The sequence below is a fragment of the Saimiri boliviensis genome, chromosome 17 (genome assembly GCF_048565385.1).
Source record: "Saimiri boliviensis isolate mSaiBol1 chromosome 17, mSaiBol1.pri, whole genome shotgun sequence".
NCBI lineage: Eukaryota > Metazoa > Chordata > Mammalia > Primates > Cebidae > Saimiri > Saimiri boliviensis.
The window spans coordinates 48,342,804-48,359,956 of NC_133465.1; the positions used below are offsets into that span (position 1 = coordinate 48,342,804).

The following is a 17,153-nucleotide window of genomic DNA, read 5'->3' on the forward strand; positions in this document are numbered from 1 at the left end:
ATGTGATGTCTCAGTTGCTCCCAATTCTCCCATTGAGAAGGAGATACCATGTGAATGTATTTTCACTTAAAAGAAAAATTAAAAAAAAAAAAAAAAACAGAAGGAGAAGCCGGTACAGGACAGACTACTCCGAGCCAGATGATTTCCATCTTTGCTTTACTTAATCCTCAGAACGACCTTGAAAGGCAAATGTTAATTACACCCATTTCACAGATGCAGAAACTACAATTCAGAGAGATTAGGAAACATGCCCAAATCACCTGGCTGGTAAAAGGTAGGGCTGGGAATGAACCCAGATCTTTGCAGAATTACACCTCACTGCCTTTCCTGGGCCGTGGCTCTTTTTCACTGCCTGGTAGGCCTGTTTGAAGAGTTAAACAAGGTATCAGACTTGTAAGAAAGGAAAAAAAAAAAAAAGAATGAAACAAGGTAATGCTTGAGAAGCCCTTGGCATGTGATCCATGTTAAGTGACCCTCTCAGAGCAAAGCCAACACTCAAAGGGCAAGGGCAGAAACACGCACAGGGCATGCCGGGCGTGCCCGCCTATAAAGGGAGAGCCAGCAGCAAGTCTTCTCCAAGCTCAGTCTAGTGCTTTGGATCCTTGTCCATCGGTCCTTACAGCTATCCTAGCAGCCAAGATGGTGAAGCAGATCGACAGCAGGGTTGCTTTTCAGGAAGCCCTGCACACTGCAGGCAATAAACGTGCAGGAGCTGACTTCTCAGCCAGGTGGTGTGGGCCTTGCAAAATGATCAAGCCTTGTTTTCATTCCCTCTCTGAAAAGTATCCAACGTGGTATTCCTTGAAGTAGATGTGGATGACCGTCAGGATGTCACTTCAGAGTATGAAGTCAAATGCATGCCAACATTCCAGTTTTTTAAGAAGGGACAAAAGGTGGGTGAATTTTCTGGAGCCAACAAGGAAAAGCTTGAAGCCACCATTAATGAATTAGTCTAAGCATGTTTTCTGAAAATATAACCGTCTTTTTTGGCCGGGCGCGGTGGCTCAAGCCTGTAATCCCAGCACTTTGGGAGGCCGAGGTGGGTGGATCATGAGGTCAAGAGATCGAGACCATCCTGGTCAACATGGTGAAACCCCGTCTTTACTAAAAATACAAAAATTAGCTGGGCATGGTGGCGCGTGCCTGTAATCCCAGCTACACAGGAGGCTGAGGCAGGAGAATTGCCTGAACCCAGGAGGCGGAGGTTGCGGTGAGCCGAGATCGCGCCATTGCACTCCAGCCTGGGCAACAAGAGCGAAACTCCGTCTCAAAAAAAAAAAAAAAAAAAAAAAAAACTTGCTTTTTTTTGATTTACAAAAAATAGAAAGACTGTAAATCCAATTGCCATCTGGGTGACAATAAATCATTAATTCTAACACTTAAAAAAAATATATGCACAGTTGCTTTTCACAAAGGCACTCAACCTTTACTGCACATTGAAATCACCTGGAAAGCTTGTAAAACTCAACATACCCAGACTGCACCTCAGCTTAATAAGATCAGAGCCTCTGGGGGCAAAATTCAGACATGACTGGCTTTTAAATTTTCCCAGGTGAGGCTGGGTACGGTGGCTCGTCCCTGTAATCCCAACACTTTAAGAGGCCAAGGCGAGTGGATCACCTGAGGTTAAGAGTTCAAGACCAGCCCGGCCAACATGAAGAAATGCTGTCTCTACAAAAAATACAAAATTAGCTGGGTGTCGTGGTGCCTGCCTGTAATCCCACTACTCAGGAGGCTGAGGCAGGAGAATTGCTTGAATCTGGGAGATGGAGGTTGCAGTGAGCTGAGATCACAACACTGCACTCTAGTCTGAGCAATAAGAGCGAAACTCCATCTCAAAAAAAAAAAAAAAAAAACTTTCCCTAAATGATTCTGATTCTACTGTATAGCCAAGGTTGGGAGAACTCTGGAGACAGTAGTTCAGTTCCAAGCCTCCCAAGAGGAGGCCCACTAAAGAGTCTAAGACATAAAGACTGCGTCCATCAGAAGGCACAGAAAGGGGCCGGGCACAGGGTCTCACACCTATAATCCCAGCACTTCAGGAAGCTGAAGTAGGCAGATTACTTGAGTCCAGGAGACCAGCCTGGGCAACATAGCAAAACCCTGTTTCTACAAAAATACCAAAAAAAAAAAAGTTAGCCAGTATGGTGACATGCACCTGTGGTCCCAGCTACTAAGGAGGCTGAGGTGGGAGAATCACTTGAGCCTGAGAGGCAGAGGCTGCAGTGAGCCAAGATCATGCCACTGCACTCCAGCCTGGGTGACAGAGTGAGAAGACCCTGTGTCCCTCAGAAAGGGAGCATCACAAAGCCTGTCCTGAAAGTGACAATCAGCCACATCTGGAGCCGAGGACCTGACCAGAGCCAGGACACATCCCATCCTAAAGGCACTTTAGCCATGCAGATGGAGGCACCCAGCCCTATTGAAGCTGTCTTGTGACCAACTGCTGGTTCTAATTCCCAGCTCGACAGGCCAGCTTCCCACCACATCATGGCGATGGGAGAAAATGGACACATCACTTACATATCTTATTGTAAATGAACTAATTGGCAGCCTAAGAAGAATTACTTTTGCTTTGACAGTTAAAGTAAATCAACAGATGGACCTTCAGGTGTAATTTTGGTAAATATAGACCTTCCCTGAAAGGCAATTCCCCTTGGTGAGCTGAGCCGAGGAATCTGGTTTCTGATTCAGGCTTCTACCTTGGGCTGGGGTGAATTCACCAAGAAACCATCTTGAGGTATCCTGGGAGATGCCAGCCAGCCTCCTCTGAAGCAACCAGCCTAGCCAGGGACTTCACATCCAACTTTCAGAGCAGAAACTCCATGTAAGCAAATTCCTCCCCTCCTTCCCTCCTCTCCTATATTTCTGGCTTTCTGTATTTTTGTTTGTTTTCTGAGATGAGGTCTTGCTCTGTCACCCAGGCTGGAGTGCAGTGGCTCAATCTCGGTTCACACACTGAATTCTATTTCCTTGACTACGTGTGACCTCCCCTCATTCCCCACACTGAACCCGGCTTTGGTGGCCTGGTGCCCAGTGTGGTGTCACGCCCATGTGTGGATGCTTAAATACATCTTTGAAATTTGAATAAACAGCAAGCATTGTTACATAGGAGTCATTTTTTCCTCTTTAAAAAATTCAGCCTAAACCTCTTGAGCTCAAGTGATCCTCCCAACTCGGCGTCCTGAGTAGCTGGGACTATAGGCACATGCCACTACCACCAGCTAATTTTTTTTTCTCTTTTTTTTTTGCGACAGGGTCTTGCTCTGTCACTCAGGCTGGAGTGTAGTGGTGCAATTACAGCTCACTACAGCCACGGCCTCCCATGCCCAAGCAATCCTCCTGCCTCAGCCTTCTGAGTAGCTGGGATTACAAGTTTACACCACCATACCCAGCTAATTTTTAAATTTTTTGTAGAGACAGAGTCTCCCTATGTTGCCCAGGCTGGTCTTGAACCTTGAGCTTAATGGGTCTTCCTACCTTGGCCTCCCAAAGTGCTGGGATTAATAGGTGTGAGCCACTGTGCCTGGCCCCCTCCTCTAGTTTTTCCCTGGCCAACATCCCTCTTATAAATCTGCATAGCTTCTCACTCTCTGCAAGGAATATTAGGTTGTTCACATACCTGGGTTCAGTCCCTACACTGCGGTCATCCTGATGCTCACACCCCAGACACCCCAGACCGTGCCTCCTCCTTCAAACAGGCCATTCCCACCAGCTAAGGCTCTGCCCATGTGCTCTGATTTCGCCCTCTCTTCTTTCCTCTGCTTCCTTCCTCCTTCCTCTTCCTTCTTCATCTAGTGACAGCTTATTCATCCTCCTCTGAAACTGAACTTGAATACCACTCTCTCTACCTTTCCCTGAATAGCATTATTTGCTTTGTTCTCTCTGCTCCCACAGTACTTTGGACAGAACTCTGCCACGGAGGTTCACACACTGAACTCTACCTCCTTGACCACGTGTGTCCTCGCCTCACTCCCCACACTGAAACTGGCTTTGTCCTGGTGCCCAGCATGGTGTCTTACCCATGTGTGGGTGCTTAAATACATTTTGAAATTTGAATAAACAGCAAACATTGTTACATAGGAGTCATTTTTTCTCTTTAAAAGCCACATCGCCGAATGCGGTGGCTCAAGCCTGTAATCCCAGCACTTTGGGAGGTCGAGGCGGGTGGATCACGAAGTCAAGAGATCGAGACCATCCTGGTCAACATAAAACATTAGCTGGGCATGATGGCGTGTGCCTGTAATCCCAGCTACTCGGGAGGTTGAGGCAGGAGAATTGCCTGAACCCAGGAGGCGGAGGTTGCAGTGAGCCAAGATCGCGCCATTGCACTCTAGCCTGGGTAACAAGAGTGAAACTCCGTCTCAAAAAAAAAAAAGAAAGAAAGAAAAAAAAAGCCACATCATGGTTGGGTGTGGTGACTCACACCTGTAATCCCAGCACTGTGGGAGGCCAAGGCGGGTGGATCACGAAGTCAGGAGTTTGAGACCAGCCTGGCCAACATGGTGAAACCCCATCTCTACTAAAAATACAACGAAAATTAGTCGGGCACAATGGTTCATGCCTGTAATCCCAGCTATTCTAAGGCTGAGTCAGGAGAATCTCTTGAACCCAGGAAATGCAGGTTGTAGTGAGTGGAGATCATGCCATTGCACTCCAGCCTGGGTGACAGAGCAAGACTCTGTCTCAAAAAAAAAAAAAAAAAAAAAAAAAAAAAAAAAGCCACATATCCATTTTCTCATTGGACTACTTCAAAAGAGAAGATCTAGAAACATCCAAAGATCCTAAGTGAAAAAACCCTGGCTGCACGGGTCGGGCCAGGACACAGGGCCAAAGGGCAGCAGCAACACACTGAGCCCAGGCGTCTCCTTTCCAGATGAGACCTGACCACCTGGACCAGTAACACAGCAGAGGCAGCAGGAAGGGGGAGACGGGGCCAAAGGGTTTCTGGGCAGGTGGTAGCTGGCAGATCTATAAATCAATTCCCCACACTGGGCTGTCACTGAAACAGCCCGGGAGTAACCCAGAGCCTGGAGGTAGACCCAAAAGGGCAGGGTGTGGGAAGATTAGAAAGAAGCATAGGCTAGAAATTGGACCACAAATATAGAATTTGACATGTGGGTGGAGAGGGGTGTTTTGGAGGCTGCAAATCAATAAATTAATGTTTTCCTCAATCTGGGTAAGCAGAGGCAATGCGGTATAGTGGTTTACAGTGTGGCTTCTGGAACTAGATTCCTGGGGTTTGAATTCAGCACATGTGACCTTGAACAAATTGTTTCTTTTTTTTTTTTTTTTTTTTTTTTTGAGATGGAGTTTTGCTCTTGTAGCTCAGGCTAGAGTGCAATGGTGCAGTCTCAGCTCACTGCAACCTCTGCCTCTGGGGTTCAAGAAATTCTCCTGCCTCAGCCTACAGAGTAGCTGAGATTACAGGCACGTACCACCATGCCCAGTTAATTTTGTATTTTTAGTAGAGACGGGGTTTCTTCACATTGGCCAGGCTGGTCTCAAACTCCCAACCTCAGGTGATCCACCCACCTTGGCCTCCCAAAGTGCTGGGATTACAGGTGTGAGACACTGTGCCCTGCCAACCTTGAAAGAGTTATTTAACCCCCAGGTGGCAGGCCCCTTGCCTGCAAACTAGCCCCAGGGCTGCCAAAAAAAAAAAAAAAAAAGAGTTATTTAACTTTGTATTTTACTTTCCTCACTTGCAAAAGGGGAACAGTAATAAAATCTACCTCAGGATTTTTATGAAAATTAAATTAGTAAATCCATGTAATTTTTCAAAACAAGTCCCTGGCTTATAGTAAATGCTCAGTGAATGTGAGCTATTATTTAATATTTTATTAACTAGCATCTATGAGGTGTTTCAGTGACTGTGTAAGGAAACCACGTGGCTTACATCTGTAATGCCCATACTTTGGGAGGCTGACGCAGGAGGATTCCCTTGAGCCCAGGAGTTCAAGACCAGCTTGGGCACAACAGCAAGACCCTGTTTCTTAAAAAAAAAAAAAAAAAAAAAAAAAAAGTCATGGCCAGTTGCTGTGGCTCACGCCTGTAATCCCAACACTTTTGGAGGCTGAGGTGGATGGATCACAAGGTCAAGAGCTCGAGACCATCCTGGCCAACATGGTGAAACCATGTCTCTACTAAAAAAAAAAAAAAAAATACAAAAAATAGCTGGGCCTGGTGGCACGTGCCTGTAAATCCCAGCTACTCCAGAGGCTGAAGTGGGAAAATTGCTTGAACCAGGGAGTTGGAGGTTGCAATGAGCTGAGATCTTGCCTCTGAACTCTAGCCTGGTGACAGAGGGAGACTCTGTCTCAAAAAACAAAAAATATATATTTTTTTAAGTTAGCCAGGTGTGATAGGAAGCACTCATAGTTCTAGCTACTTGGGAGGCTGAGGCAGGAAGATTCCTTGAGCCCAGGAGTTCAGGGCTGCAGTAAGCTATGACGATTGCACCCCTGCACGCTGACCTGAGCGGCAGAGCAAAACACTGTCTTAAAAAAAAAAAAGAAAAGAAAAGAAAAGAAAAAGGAAACCACCATAAAACACAGTGGCTTAAAACAATACATCAATGCCTTGCTCACAATTCTGTAGGTCAGCAATCTGGCCCAGGCTCTGTGGGCAGTTATGCCAAATTCTCCTGGGATCACTCCATGGATCACCCATGTGGACTGGGGCTGGGATTTAAATTTTTTTTTTTTTTTTGAGACGGAGTCTTGCTCTGTTACCGAAGGTGGAGTGCAGTGGCACAACCTCTGCTCATTGCAACCTCCGCCTCCCAGATTCAAGCTATTCTCCTGCCTCAGCCTCCCGAGTAGCTGGGATTACAGGCGCCTGCCACCACGCCTGGCTAATGTTTTGTATTTTTAGTAGAGACGAAGTTTTATCATGTTGGCCAGGCTGGTCTCGAACTCCTAACCTCAGGTGATCCACCAGCCTCAGCCTCCCAAAGTGCTGGGATTACAGGTGTGAGCCACCGTGCCCGGCCCTCCAAGCTTTACTTTTTAGATTTTATTATTTCTTATTTAATTTTTATTGGAATGCTTCACGAATTTCCATGTCATCCTTGTGCAGGGCCCATGCTCATCCTCCCTTTGCTGCTGCAGTTTTAGTCTCTGTGCTGCCGAAGCGATCACTGCAGTCCCCAAGAAGGAGCAACAGGCATTTTGCTCTCTGGGATGCAAGGCTGGAGAGATCCCCTGGACTTACATGACCCTGGTGCTGGCCTGTCTTTCCACCCACTAGAGTGAATGAAATGTTAAAAATAAAACAAACACTGCTGTTCCCTCCCACCCTAAAGGAGGGAGGCACGCTAGACTCTCCCTGCCCCTCTCCCGGTCTCTCTGGCCTGCTGGCTGGAGATCAGGCACCGTCAGGGAGACAGATGCTGTCGGGACAGGAGGCTGTTTACTTGTTAGCAGAGCACTGCTGTATTTTCACAGCCCAGAATAGCTCCATAGCCATCCCCAGGCTCGGGGATCTAGGAGCCTCACTGTTTGTTTTCATGACAATTCTGGGTCTCACCTCTTCCCTTCTCTGAGTCAAGGTCCTCATCTGAGAACTCTCAGAGGGGGTATGGTGTGGGTTCAAGGGGCCAAGACTACTAATTTCCTAATTATCTCTCCCAGCTGGCGCGGGAAGGGGGAAGACTAATAACTGACTGTGCAACACCGGCGTTTCAGTTGGGATGGAATTTCCCCAGCTAGTAATGAAAGAGGTGATTGAAGGACTGCATGGCCAGGGCCGAGGTGGGGTGGGAGGAGGGGAGGGGGAAGAAAACAAGGGAACGAAAGAGCATAGAAGGGATGACTCCAGTCTGGATTGCAGCAGGTTCTGTGCCGAAAGCTTTCACTAGAGAATGCTGGGGGCTTCTCTGACTCATGGTGCCTCTCAGGTCAGGCTGGGTTCTGGCTGCCTGATGTTTAGAAGGAATCGCGGGTAGGAGGAAGACTGGCTTCACAGAATACTCTTTCAAACTACAATTTTTTTTAACGATGTGAGCGAGTTACTTTTGAAAATATTTTAGGTTCACACTCTGTAATCCTAGAACTCTGGGAGGCTGAGGCAGGTAGATCACCTGAGATCGGGAGTTCAAGATCAGCCTGGCCAAAATAGTAAAACCCCATCTCTACTAAAAAAAAAAAAAAAAAAAAAAAAAAAAAAAAAAAATTAGTGGGGCCATGGTGGCATATGCCTGTAATCCCAGCTACTCGAGTGGCTGAGGCACAAGAATTGCTTGAACCAGAGAGCAGGAGATTGCAGTCAGCCAAGATCGTGCCACTGCACTTCAGCCTGGGCTACAGAGCAGGACCCTGACTCAAAATAAATAAATAAATAAAGAGGCTGGGCACAGTGGCTCATGCCTATAATCCCAGCACTTTGGGAGGCCAAGGTGAGTGGATCATCTGAGCTCAAGAGTTCGAGACCAGCCTGGGCAACATAGTAACACCCTATCTCTACTAAAAATACAAAAAATTAGCTGGTCATGGTGGCACATGCTTGTAATCCCAACTACTCGGGAGGCTGAGGCAGGAGAGTTGCTTGAACCCAGGAGGCAGAGGTTGCAGTGAGCCGAGATCTTGCCACTGCACTCAAGCCTGGGCAACAGAGAGAGACCCTGTCTCTAAAAAAAAAAAAAAAGAAAGAAAGAAAATATTTTAATTTTTAAAATATGACCACATTTATCTTTCTTTCTGAGAATCATTAATCTTTTACTTCTGTTAGATAATTCAAAGCCAGGCATCCCTTCATTGGAGCTTCATTCAAAGGACTGCCACCACTCAGAATATCAAAGCTGAACAGAGGGTGAGGGTCTTATTTTACAGTTGACAAAAGCAAAACCCAGAGACTCCAGTGACTTGGCCAAGGTTGCACAGCTCTTTAATTTTATTTACTTTGTTTTTAAAACTCTGGTGATGGCCATGAGGGAGGGATGGTTTCCTGGCCTGCCTGCAGGATCCTTGAGAGTGTTTCTTTTTTCTTTCTTTCTTTTTTTTTTTTTTTTTGAGACAGTTTCAGTCTGTTGCCCAGGCTGGAATACAACGGCACAATCTCGGCTCACCACAACCTCTGCCTCCTGGTTCAAGTGATTCTCCTGCCTCAGCCTCCCGAGTAGCTGGGATTACAGGCATGTGCCGCGACGCTCGGCTAATTTTGTATTTTTAGTAGAGACGGGGGTTCCTCCGTGTTGGTCAGGCTGGTCTCAAACTCCCAACCTCAGGTGCTCCGTCTGCCTCGGCCTCCCAAAGTGCTGGGATTACTGGTGGGAGCCACTGTGCCCAGCCTGAGAGTGTTTCTGCTTGTCTTCTAAGGAAAAGGAAGAAGCACCTTCTGGCCCCTGCCCACCTCCTACCCACCACTCCCAACCTCTCTCCCATCTACATCCAGCCTGAGCAAGGGCTGTGCAATTGATGACCTGGTTTTTCTTCCCTCCTTTTTCAGTCCGTCTCAATGCTTCCAAAGAATCCTTGGATTGAAGCAAGGAGGAACAGCAGTTTGGGCTTAGGTCAAGTCACACTTCCCTTCTCTCCTCAAATAGCCCTTTTTCCCTCTGGGATACAGACCAGGACCAAGGCGAAAGTCAGCCTTTTAAAAATAGTCCTGACCACACTTTTGCAGGCTTCCTTCCCTTGCCTCTACCTCTGTAGTTCGCCATCAACAAAGTTTAACTCCTGGCAGAAAGGATGAAATTTGACAGCAAAAATGCTTTTTTTTTTTTTTTTTTTTTTTTTAAGACGGAGTCTCACTCTGTCGCCCAGGCTAGAGTGCAGGGGCGCAATCGTGGTTCACCGCAACCTCCACCTCCCAGGTTCAAGCGATTCTCCTGCCTCGGCCTCTTGAGTAGCTGAGATTACAGGTGTGCGCCATCACACCTGGCTAATTTTTTATTTTATTTTTAGTGGAGATGGGGTTTCACTATGTTAGTCAGGCTAGTCTCAACTTGCCTGACCTCGTGATCCTTCCCCCTCCCAAAGTGCTGGGATTACAGGCATGAGCCACTGCACCTGGCCAACAAAAATGTTTTCTAACTGCAAAGGTGGTTTGACACTGCAAAGCGTTGATTAAGAATGGAAGAAGAGACTGGGCACGGTGGCTCACGCCTGTAATCCCAGCACTTTAGGAGGCTGAGGCGGGCAGATCACGAGGTCAGGAGATGGAGGCCATCCTGGCCAACATGGTGAAACCTCGTCTCTACTAAAAATACAAAAACATTAGCTGGACATGGTGGAGCATGCCTGTAGTACCAGCTACTCAGGAGGCTGAGAAAGGAGAATTGCTTGAACCCAGGAGGCGGAGATTGCAGTGAGCCAAGATCACGCCACTGCACTAGTGCCTGGGCAACAGTGTGAGACTCCATCTCAAAAAAAAAAAAAAAAAAAAAAAGAATGGGAGAAGAGGTTGGGCATGGTGGCACACGCCTGTAATCCCAGCACTTTGGGAGGCTGAGGCGGGTGGATCACTAGAGGTCAAGAGTTTGAGACCAGCCTGGCCAACATGGTGAAACCCCAGTCTCTGCTAAAAATACAAAAAATTATCCGGGTATGGTGGTGTGAGTCTGTAATTTCAGTTACAGGCTCTTCAATTACAGGCTGAGGCAGGACAATTGCTGGAGCCTGGAAGGCGGAGGTTGCAGTGAGCTGAGATCGTACCACTGCGCTGCAGCCTGGGTGACAGAGCAAGATTGTCTCAAAAAAAAAAAAAAAAGAAAAATGAACAGGAGAAGAGTCTACCATCTGTTTGTGAGGGAACTGGTTGAATGTTTGTGGAAACAGGTTACTTCCTGGAGGGAACAACAGCTTCTTTTGGGAAAGGGGCCTAAGGAAGAGGGAGGAGAAGGAGAGGAAGGGCAGGCCGTGCTTCCTGTAAAGGTTCTAGTGACTCATGTGACTCTGGAAGAAGGCAGGCCCTGGGATGATGGCAGGGGGAAGGTATCGAGTGGGTTGTTCTGACCTGTTTACAATGCAGCAAATGCCTTCAGGTTTTCTTCTGTGGACACAATGTGCAGCCATCCTGAGACATGCTGCATGCTTCCCCTACCTGGTCAGCAGAAGCACGGGTCAAGGTCCTGAAGCTGAACTTTCTCACTGTGCCAGAGAGAAGCCAGCCCTTTGCACCGGCAAACAATAATTAACCCACCTCTCCCTCCGCCTGTTTTTCTCAACATGTTTTTCTAAAACATAAACTGGGTCACTCACTTAGAAGGTGAGTGTTGATCTGGCCAGTTTCCCAAGTCCACCGTGAAACACTTCCTCCACTGATCACTTGGTAGGTGAAAAAAAAGCATACAAAAGAAAAGTAATCAAAAAATAATAAAACTGTACATTTTGCAGTTTGGGCTGTATCCCTTCAGAGAAATCTACCCTGCTGCTCGGATTAAGCTGTGGACTAGAGCTAGGTTTTTTTTGGAGGGGAGGAGGTTTTTTATAGTTTATTTCAAAGAGACGGGGTCTTGCTATGTTGCCCAGACTGGAGTGCAGTGGCTATTCACAGGCGAGATCCCACTACTGATCAGCACGGGAGTTTTGACCTGCTACGTTTCCGACCTGGGCCAGTTCATCCCTCCTTAGGTAACCTGGAGGTCCCCGCTCCCAGGTCACCATATTGATGCCGAACTTAGTGTGGACACCCAATCGGCATAGTGGACTGCAGCCCAGAACTCCTGGGCTCAAACGATCCTCCCACCTCAGCCTCCCAAGTAGCTGGGACTACAGGCAAGCGCCACTGCACCCAGCTGGAGCTAGGTTTTGAATACCATCTATAGTATGTAGACAACATCGATTCTAGACCAGGCGCAGGGGCTCATGCCTATAATCCCAACACTCTGGGAGGCTGACACAGGAGGACGCTTGAGCCCAGGAGTTACAGACAAGCCTGGGCAACAAAGTGAAACCTTGTTTCTACAAAAAATACAAAAAATTAGCCAGGCATGGTGACGTGGGCCTGTAGTCTCAGCTACTGGAGAGGCTGAGCTGGGAGGATCACTTGAGACTCAGGAGGTTGAGGCTGCAGTGAGCCATTACGGGACCACTGCACTCCAACCTGGGCAACAGCGTGAGACCCTGTCTCAAAAAAAAAACGAACCATTGTGGGATGATAACTGAGTAAAGGAACGGTGGTTCCTTTCTTAACAGAATCCAGAGCCCCCACCCAGAATAGAAGATTCGGCTTCAGGTAAAATCAGACTTTTTTTTTGGGAGTAAATGCAATTTTTGGATGAGGTGTGTGGTAAGTTACAGCTCCTTTTTCCTCTTTGCGTTCTCGTCTGCAAATAAACTTGTTTGAGTGAATGAGTCAACCTTGGCCTGGAAGAAGGTGCCAGGGCCCTGGACCCAGCTGCCCTTATTTATCAGCCAACCAGACTGTACTCCCTGGCACCTTTCCCTCATGTTCTCCAGATCCAAAGCCTCCAGATTTCTAGCTGTGGGGAAAATGCCTGAGGAGTGGCTTGCTTGGGCACCTACCAAAGACGAGCCTGAATGATTATCCATCTTCATTCCTTCCCCAACTCGGCTGGCCATTTTCCCAAAGAGGATTAACCATCTTCTCCACTGAGGATAAAATAATAGGGAACTTACTGATATTTCTACAAAGGAAATCAAAATATTTCACCCCAAACTATGGCTCCCCAGTACAATAAGTACTTTGTTTGTTTGTGACAGGACCTCCCTCTGTTGCTCTGGCAGGAGTACAGTGGCCTGATCACGGCTCACTGTATCTCCCGGTTCAAGTGATCCTCCCACCTCAGCCTCCTGAGTAGCTGGGATTATAGGCTCCTGCCATCGCACCATGCTAATTTTTATATTTTTTATAGAGATGGGGTTTCACCATGTTGGCCAGGCTGGTCTCAAACTCCTAAGCTCAAGTGTTCTGCACACCTCAGCCTCCCAAAGTGCTGGGTTTACAGGTGTGAGTCATCTGGAGTGCAACGGCATGACTGTAAGCCATGACTATACTAAATAAAAGACCCTTGGGAGGTTTTTTTTTTTTTTTTTTTTTTTTTTTAACCCTTGGGAGACTGGAAGAGATTTTTTTCCCCTATCTTTGACCTATAAAGATAGGACTAGCTGGGCGTGGTGGTTCATGCCTGTAATCCGAGCACTTTGGGAGGCTGTGGCGGGCAGATCATGAGGTCAAGAGATCAAGACCATCCTGGACAACATAGTGAAACCCTGTCTCCACTAAAATACAAAAATTAGCCGGACATGGTGGTATGCGCCTGTAGTCCCAGCTACTCGGGAGGCTGAAGCGGGAGAATTGCTTGAGCCCGGGAGGTGGAGGTTGCAGTGAGCCAAGATCGCACCACTGCACTCCAGCCTGGTGCCTGGTGACAGAGTGAGACTCTACCTCAAAAAACAAAAACAAAACAAAACAAAAAACCACAATAGGACTAGCCAGGCATGGTGGCTCATGCCTATAATCCCAGCACTTTGGGAGGCCGAGGCGGGTGGATCACCTGAAGTCAGAAGTTCAAGACCAGTCTGGCCAACATGGTGAAACCCCCATCTCTACTAGAATTAAAAAATTGGCCAGACATGGTGGCATGCGTCTGTAATCTCAGCTACTGGGGAGTCTGAGGCAGGAGAACTGCTTGAACCCAGGAGGCAGAGGTTGCAGTGAGTCAAAATCGTGCCACTGCACTCCAGCCTGGGCAACAACAGCAAAACTCTAAACTCCATCTCAAAAAAAAAAAAAAAAAAAGGACTGACACACAAAAACAACTTTTCTTCTTCTTCCTTTATCCAATTATCCAGTACAAAAAAGAAGACCAAAAATCTAACCATAAAACGGGTCTCAACAGACCCTTTTTCACAATAATGACTGTCTCTGGGGATCATTTAAAATCCAGGGAGAAATATTTACAAGTTAACTTCTGTTCCTGGATTCAATCATTCTCCCTCTGCCCTTTGATAGAATTACTTTTCTCCCCCACTCCCATAACCTGTTTTTGTGAGAATCCAAGCCCCCATTCTTTCTGTAACCTCAAGATGGTAGATAAGCTTCCATACCTCATTGGGAAGTTGGATCTTCATTCTGAAGCCTCCCATGTACACATGTTAAATACATTTGTATGCCTTTTCTCCTATTAATCAATCTGCCTTATGTCAGTGATTTTTCAGCGAACTTGCACCTTGTCACCCACATAAGAATCCTCTAGTTTACATAGTTTTGTAAATGTCAGGCCACCCTGTCCCACTAGACTGCCAAGGTCCTGGAGGACAGCTGGGATTTAACTTTTTTTTTTTTTTTTTGATACGGAGTCTTTCTCTGTCACTAAGGTTGGAGTGCAGTGGCGCAATCTCTACTCACTGCAACCTCTGCCTCCCGGGTTTAAGTGATTCTCCTGCCTCAGTCTCCTGAGTAGCTGGGACTACAGGTGGCTACCACCACACCCAGCTAATTTTCATATTTTAATAGAAACGAGGTTTTGCCTTGTTGGCCAGTCTGGTCTTGAATTCTTGACCTCAGGTGATCTGCCCACTGCAGCTTCCCAAAGTGCTGGGTTTACAGGTGTGAGCCACCATGCCTGGCCTGGGATTTAACTTTTAATTCCTCAGAGAGCCAGGCATGGTGCTTTGCTCAGGAAGTGTTGGTTGAATTAAACTAGAGCAATCTTGAAAAGGGAAAATAACAAGAGTTAGAGGGAGATGGCAGGAAGCCCTCTCTGAAGATAGTTCTTTATATGAGTGGATTCTGCAGGGCACTGTTGCTCATACCTGTAATCCCAGCATTTTGGGAGGCCAAGGCAGGAGGATCATCTGAGGCCTGGAGTTCAAGACCAGTTTGGGCAACATAGTGAGACCTCCATTTCCACAAAAAATAAAATATTAGCCGGGTTTGGTGGTATGTGCCTGTAGTCCCAGCTACCCAGAAGCTGAGGCAAGAGGATCCCTTAAGCCTGGGAGATTGAGGCTGCAGTGAGCTGTGATGGTGCCACTGCACTCCAGCCTGGGCAACAGAGTGAGACCTCATCTCAAATAAATAAACACATCAGTGAGTGGATTCTCAGCAAAACTTCCTAGCCACTCACCTCCTGTAGCCACAGGAGCTTTGAGAATCCACAGCGTCTCGATGCAGTCAGCTTTCTAACAAGTTCAGGTCCTTTGGGGCCTCACCTGTTTTCCCACAGATAAAAACATGCTGGAGGAAGCAGAAAGGGGCTGGAAGGTAGACAGGTGAGGACTTGCTCATCATCTCATGCCTGTGAGGTTGCTCTGACCCAGAGGGTCCCGCTGCCTGGCAGGCACCTGCCAGGAAGACTCCCACTGCCCCTGGATGCCCAGAGCGGGATGCCAGCTCTGTCACTTATGAAGTCCTTATCCACAGGGGCATTCTCCCTGGGGCTCCTCAGAAAACAGGACCCTCCATTGGCTCCCCATATGCTGAGCACATGATAGAACCCCTCCTGACTCAGAGACCCTGGCTCCTAGCTGCCCTGCCATGACCCAGACGGCGGCCTTTGGATATTTTTTTAGACTCACCTTGCCTCACCTCAGACCATAGAAACTCTAATCCCAGAGGTCACTGCAATAGTCACTCCACAAGAGAGGCTTATCTGGGTAGAGAGAGGCTCCCTACCTGTGGCTCAGCCATCCTGACAGTGCAAATCACATACACCCCGTGCCCCAACACTGTACACATGGGCTTTCTTTGCACCCGCCCACAATCACCACCACATTACCTGCTCTCCGAGGTTAGATGTGGCAGGAGAACGTTGCTTGGACCAGCAGAAACCATGCGGTCAAGGGCAATTGGAGTCAGCATGAGCTGGGTGGGAGCCCTTGGTGGGGTGGGGAGGAGAATTCAGGTCATACCTCCTTGAGGATGTTTTAATCATTTCCAGCATGGAATGCTGTTAACCTTTGCCACAGATTCATTAGGTCCGAGTTTCTTTTCTCTGTCCCGAGCTATCCCTTATATGTCAATATAGACTTCATGAAGGAAAATTGAGGCAGGTTTTTAAACGCATTATTCCCTCGAACTCTGATTCTCAAAAATGAGTGAATTTGGAGGCAGTGGCTCCTAGCTGTAATCCCAACACTTTGCGAAGTTGAGGCGGGAGGATCACTTGAAGCCAGGAATCTGAGACCAGTCTGGGCAGCATGGTGAGACCCTGTCTCCAGAAAAATAAACAAATAAATAAATAATAAATAATAGTGATATGAAGCATGATTAAATAGCCCTATTTTTAAAAATACATGAATTCATTACCTAATTCATTCCCTGATTCCTTTCACAGTCCTCTGTGACCAAAGTGTGAGGGTTTTGGTCACTCTGCTATTTGCAGGCTGATATGTAGTATACACACATACACACACAGGATGTATCTTAAGCTTTCTTTTGTACGTATACAATATATACAAGAAACTCAAGACACAGAAGCCCTTTTTCAAAATTAACTAAAAGTTTCAAACTCTTTTAAGTCTTCAGTAACCAATTTGCTAGTATGCTTATTTAGAACCATATATTCATCATATTGTTGTACAATATAACTATACATTCATTCTATTGCTTAAACGTATGAATTAAAACACTTGGCCAAGCATGGTGGTTCACACCTGTAATCCCAGAGCTTTGAGAAGCCAAGGCTGGCAGATGGCTTGAGCTCAGGGGTTCAAGACCAGCCTGGGCAACGTGGCAAAATCCTATCTCTACAAAAGATACAAAAATTAGCAGGGCATGATGGCATGTGCCTATGGTCCTAGATACTCAGGAGGCTGAGGTGGGAGGATCATGTGGACCCAGGAGGTTGAGGCTGCAGTGAGCCTTGATTATGCCACTGCTCTCCAGCCTGGGTGACACAGAGAGACACTGTCTCAAAAAAAAAAAAAAAAAAGAGAGAGAGAGAAAGTTAAAAAAGAAAAAAAAAAAAAAAAAAACCAGGCCAGGCTCAGTGGCTCACACCTGTAATCCCAGTACTTTGGGAGGCTGAGGTGGGTGGATCACAAGCTCAAGAGATTGAGACCATCCTGGCCAACATGGTGAAACCCCATCTCTACTAAAAAATACAAAAATTAGCTGGGTGTGGTGGTGCACACCTGTAGTTCCAGATACTCAGGAGGCTGAGGCAGGAGAATGGCTTCAACCCAGGAGGCGGAGATTGCAGTGAGCCGAGATTGCACCACTGCACTCCAGCCTGGCGCCTAGCA

At 47.1% G+C, this 17,153-nt stretch overlaps 1 long non-coding RNA gene, 1 other non-coding gene and 1 pseudogene across 4 annotated transcripts in view; 1 reads left to right on the top strand and 2 right to left on the bottom strand.

Annotated features, from left to right (window-relative positions):
- Positions 1-15,770, bottom strand: part of LOC104650041 (uncharacterized) — a 26,159-nt gene extending 10,389 nt beyond the window's left edge. The window contains exons 1-3 of one of the 3 annotated variants that reach the window (XR_743779.3): positions 15,686-15,770; positions 15,035-15,119; positions 12,468-12,554 (exon numbers count right to left, since the gene is read on the bottom strand). This is a non-coding gene — a long non-coding RNA (uncharacterized LOC104650041). The other 2 variants (XR_012514761.1, XR_012514762.1) reach the window with 2 other exon arrangements.
- On the top strand, positions 14-973 carry LOC141581936 (thioredoxin pseudogene; annotated as a pseudogene).
- LOC120366999 (U6 spliceosomal RNA) lies at positions 7,036-7,142 on the bottom strand. Its single transcript, XR_005581504.1, has one exon. It is a non-coding gene; the product is annotated as a U6 spliceosomal RNA (small nuclear RNA).
- Positions 15,771-17,153: the final 1,383 nt, after the last annotated feature.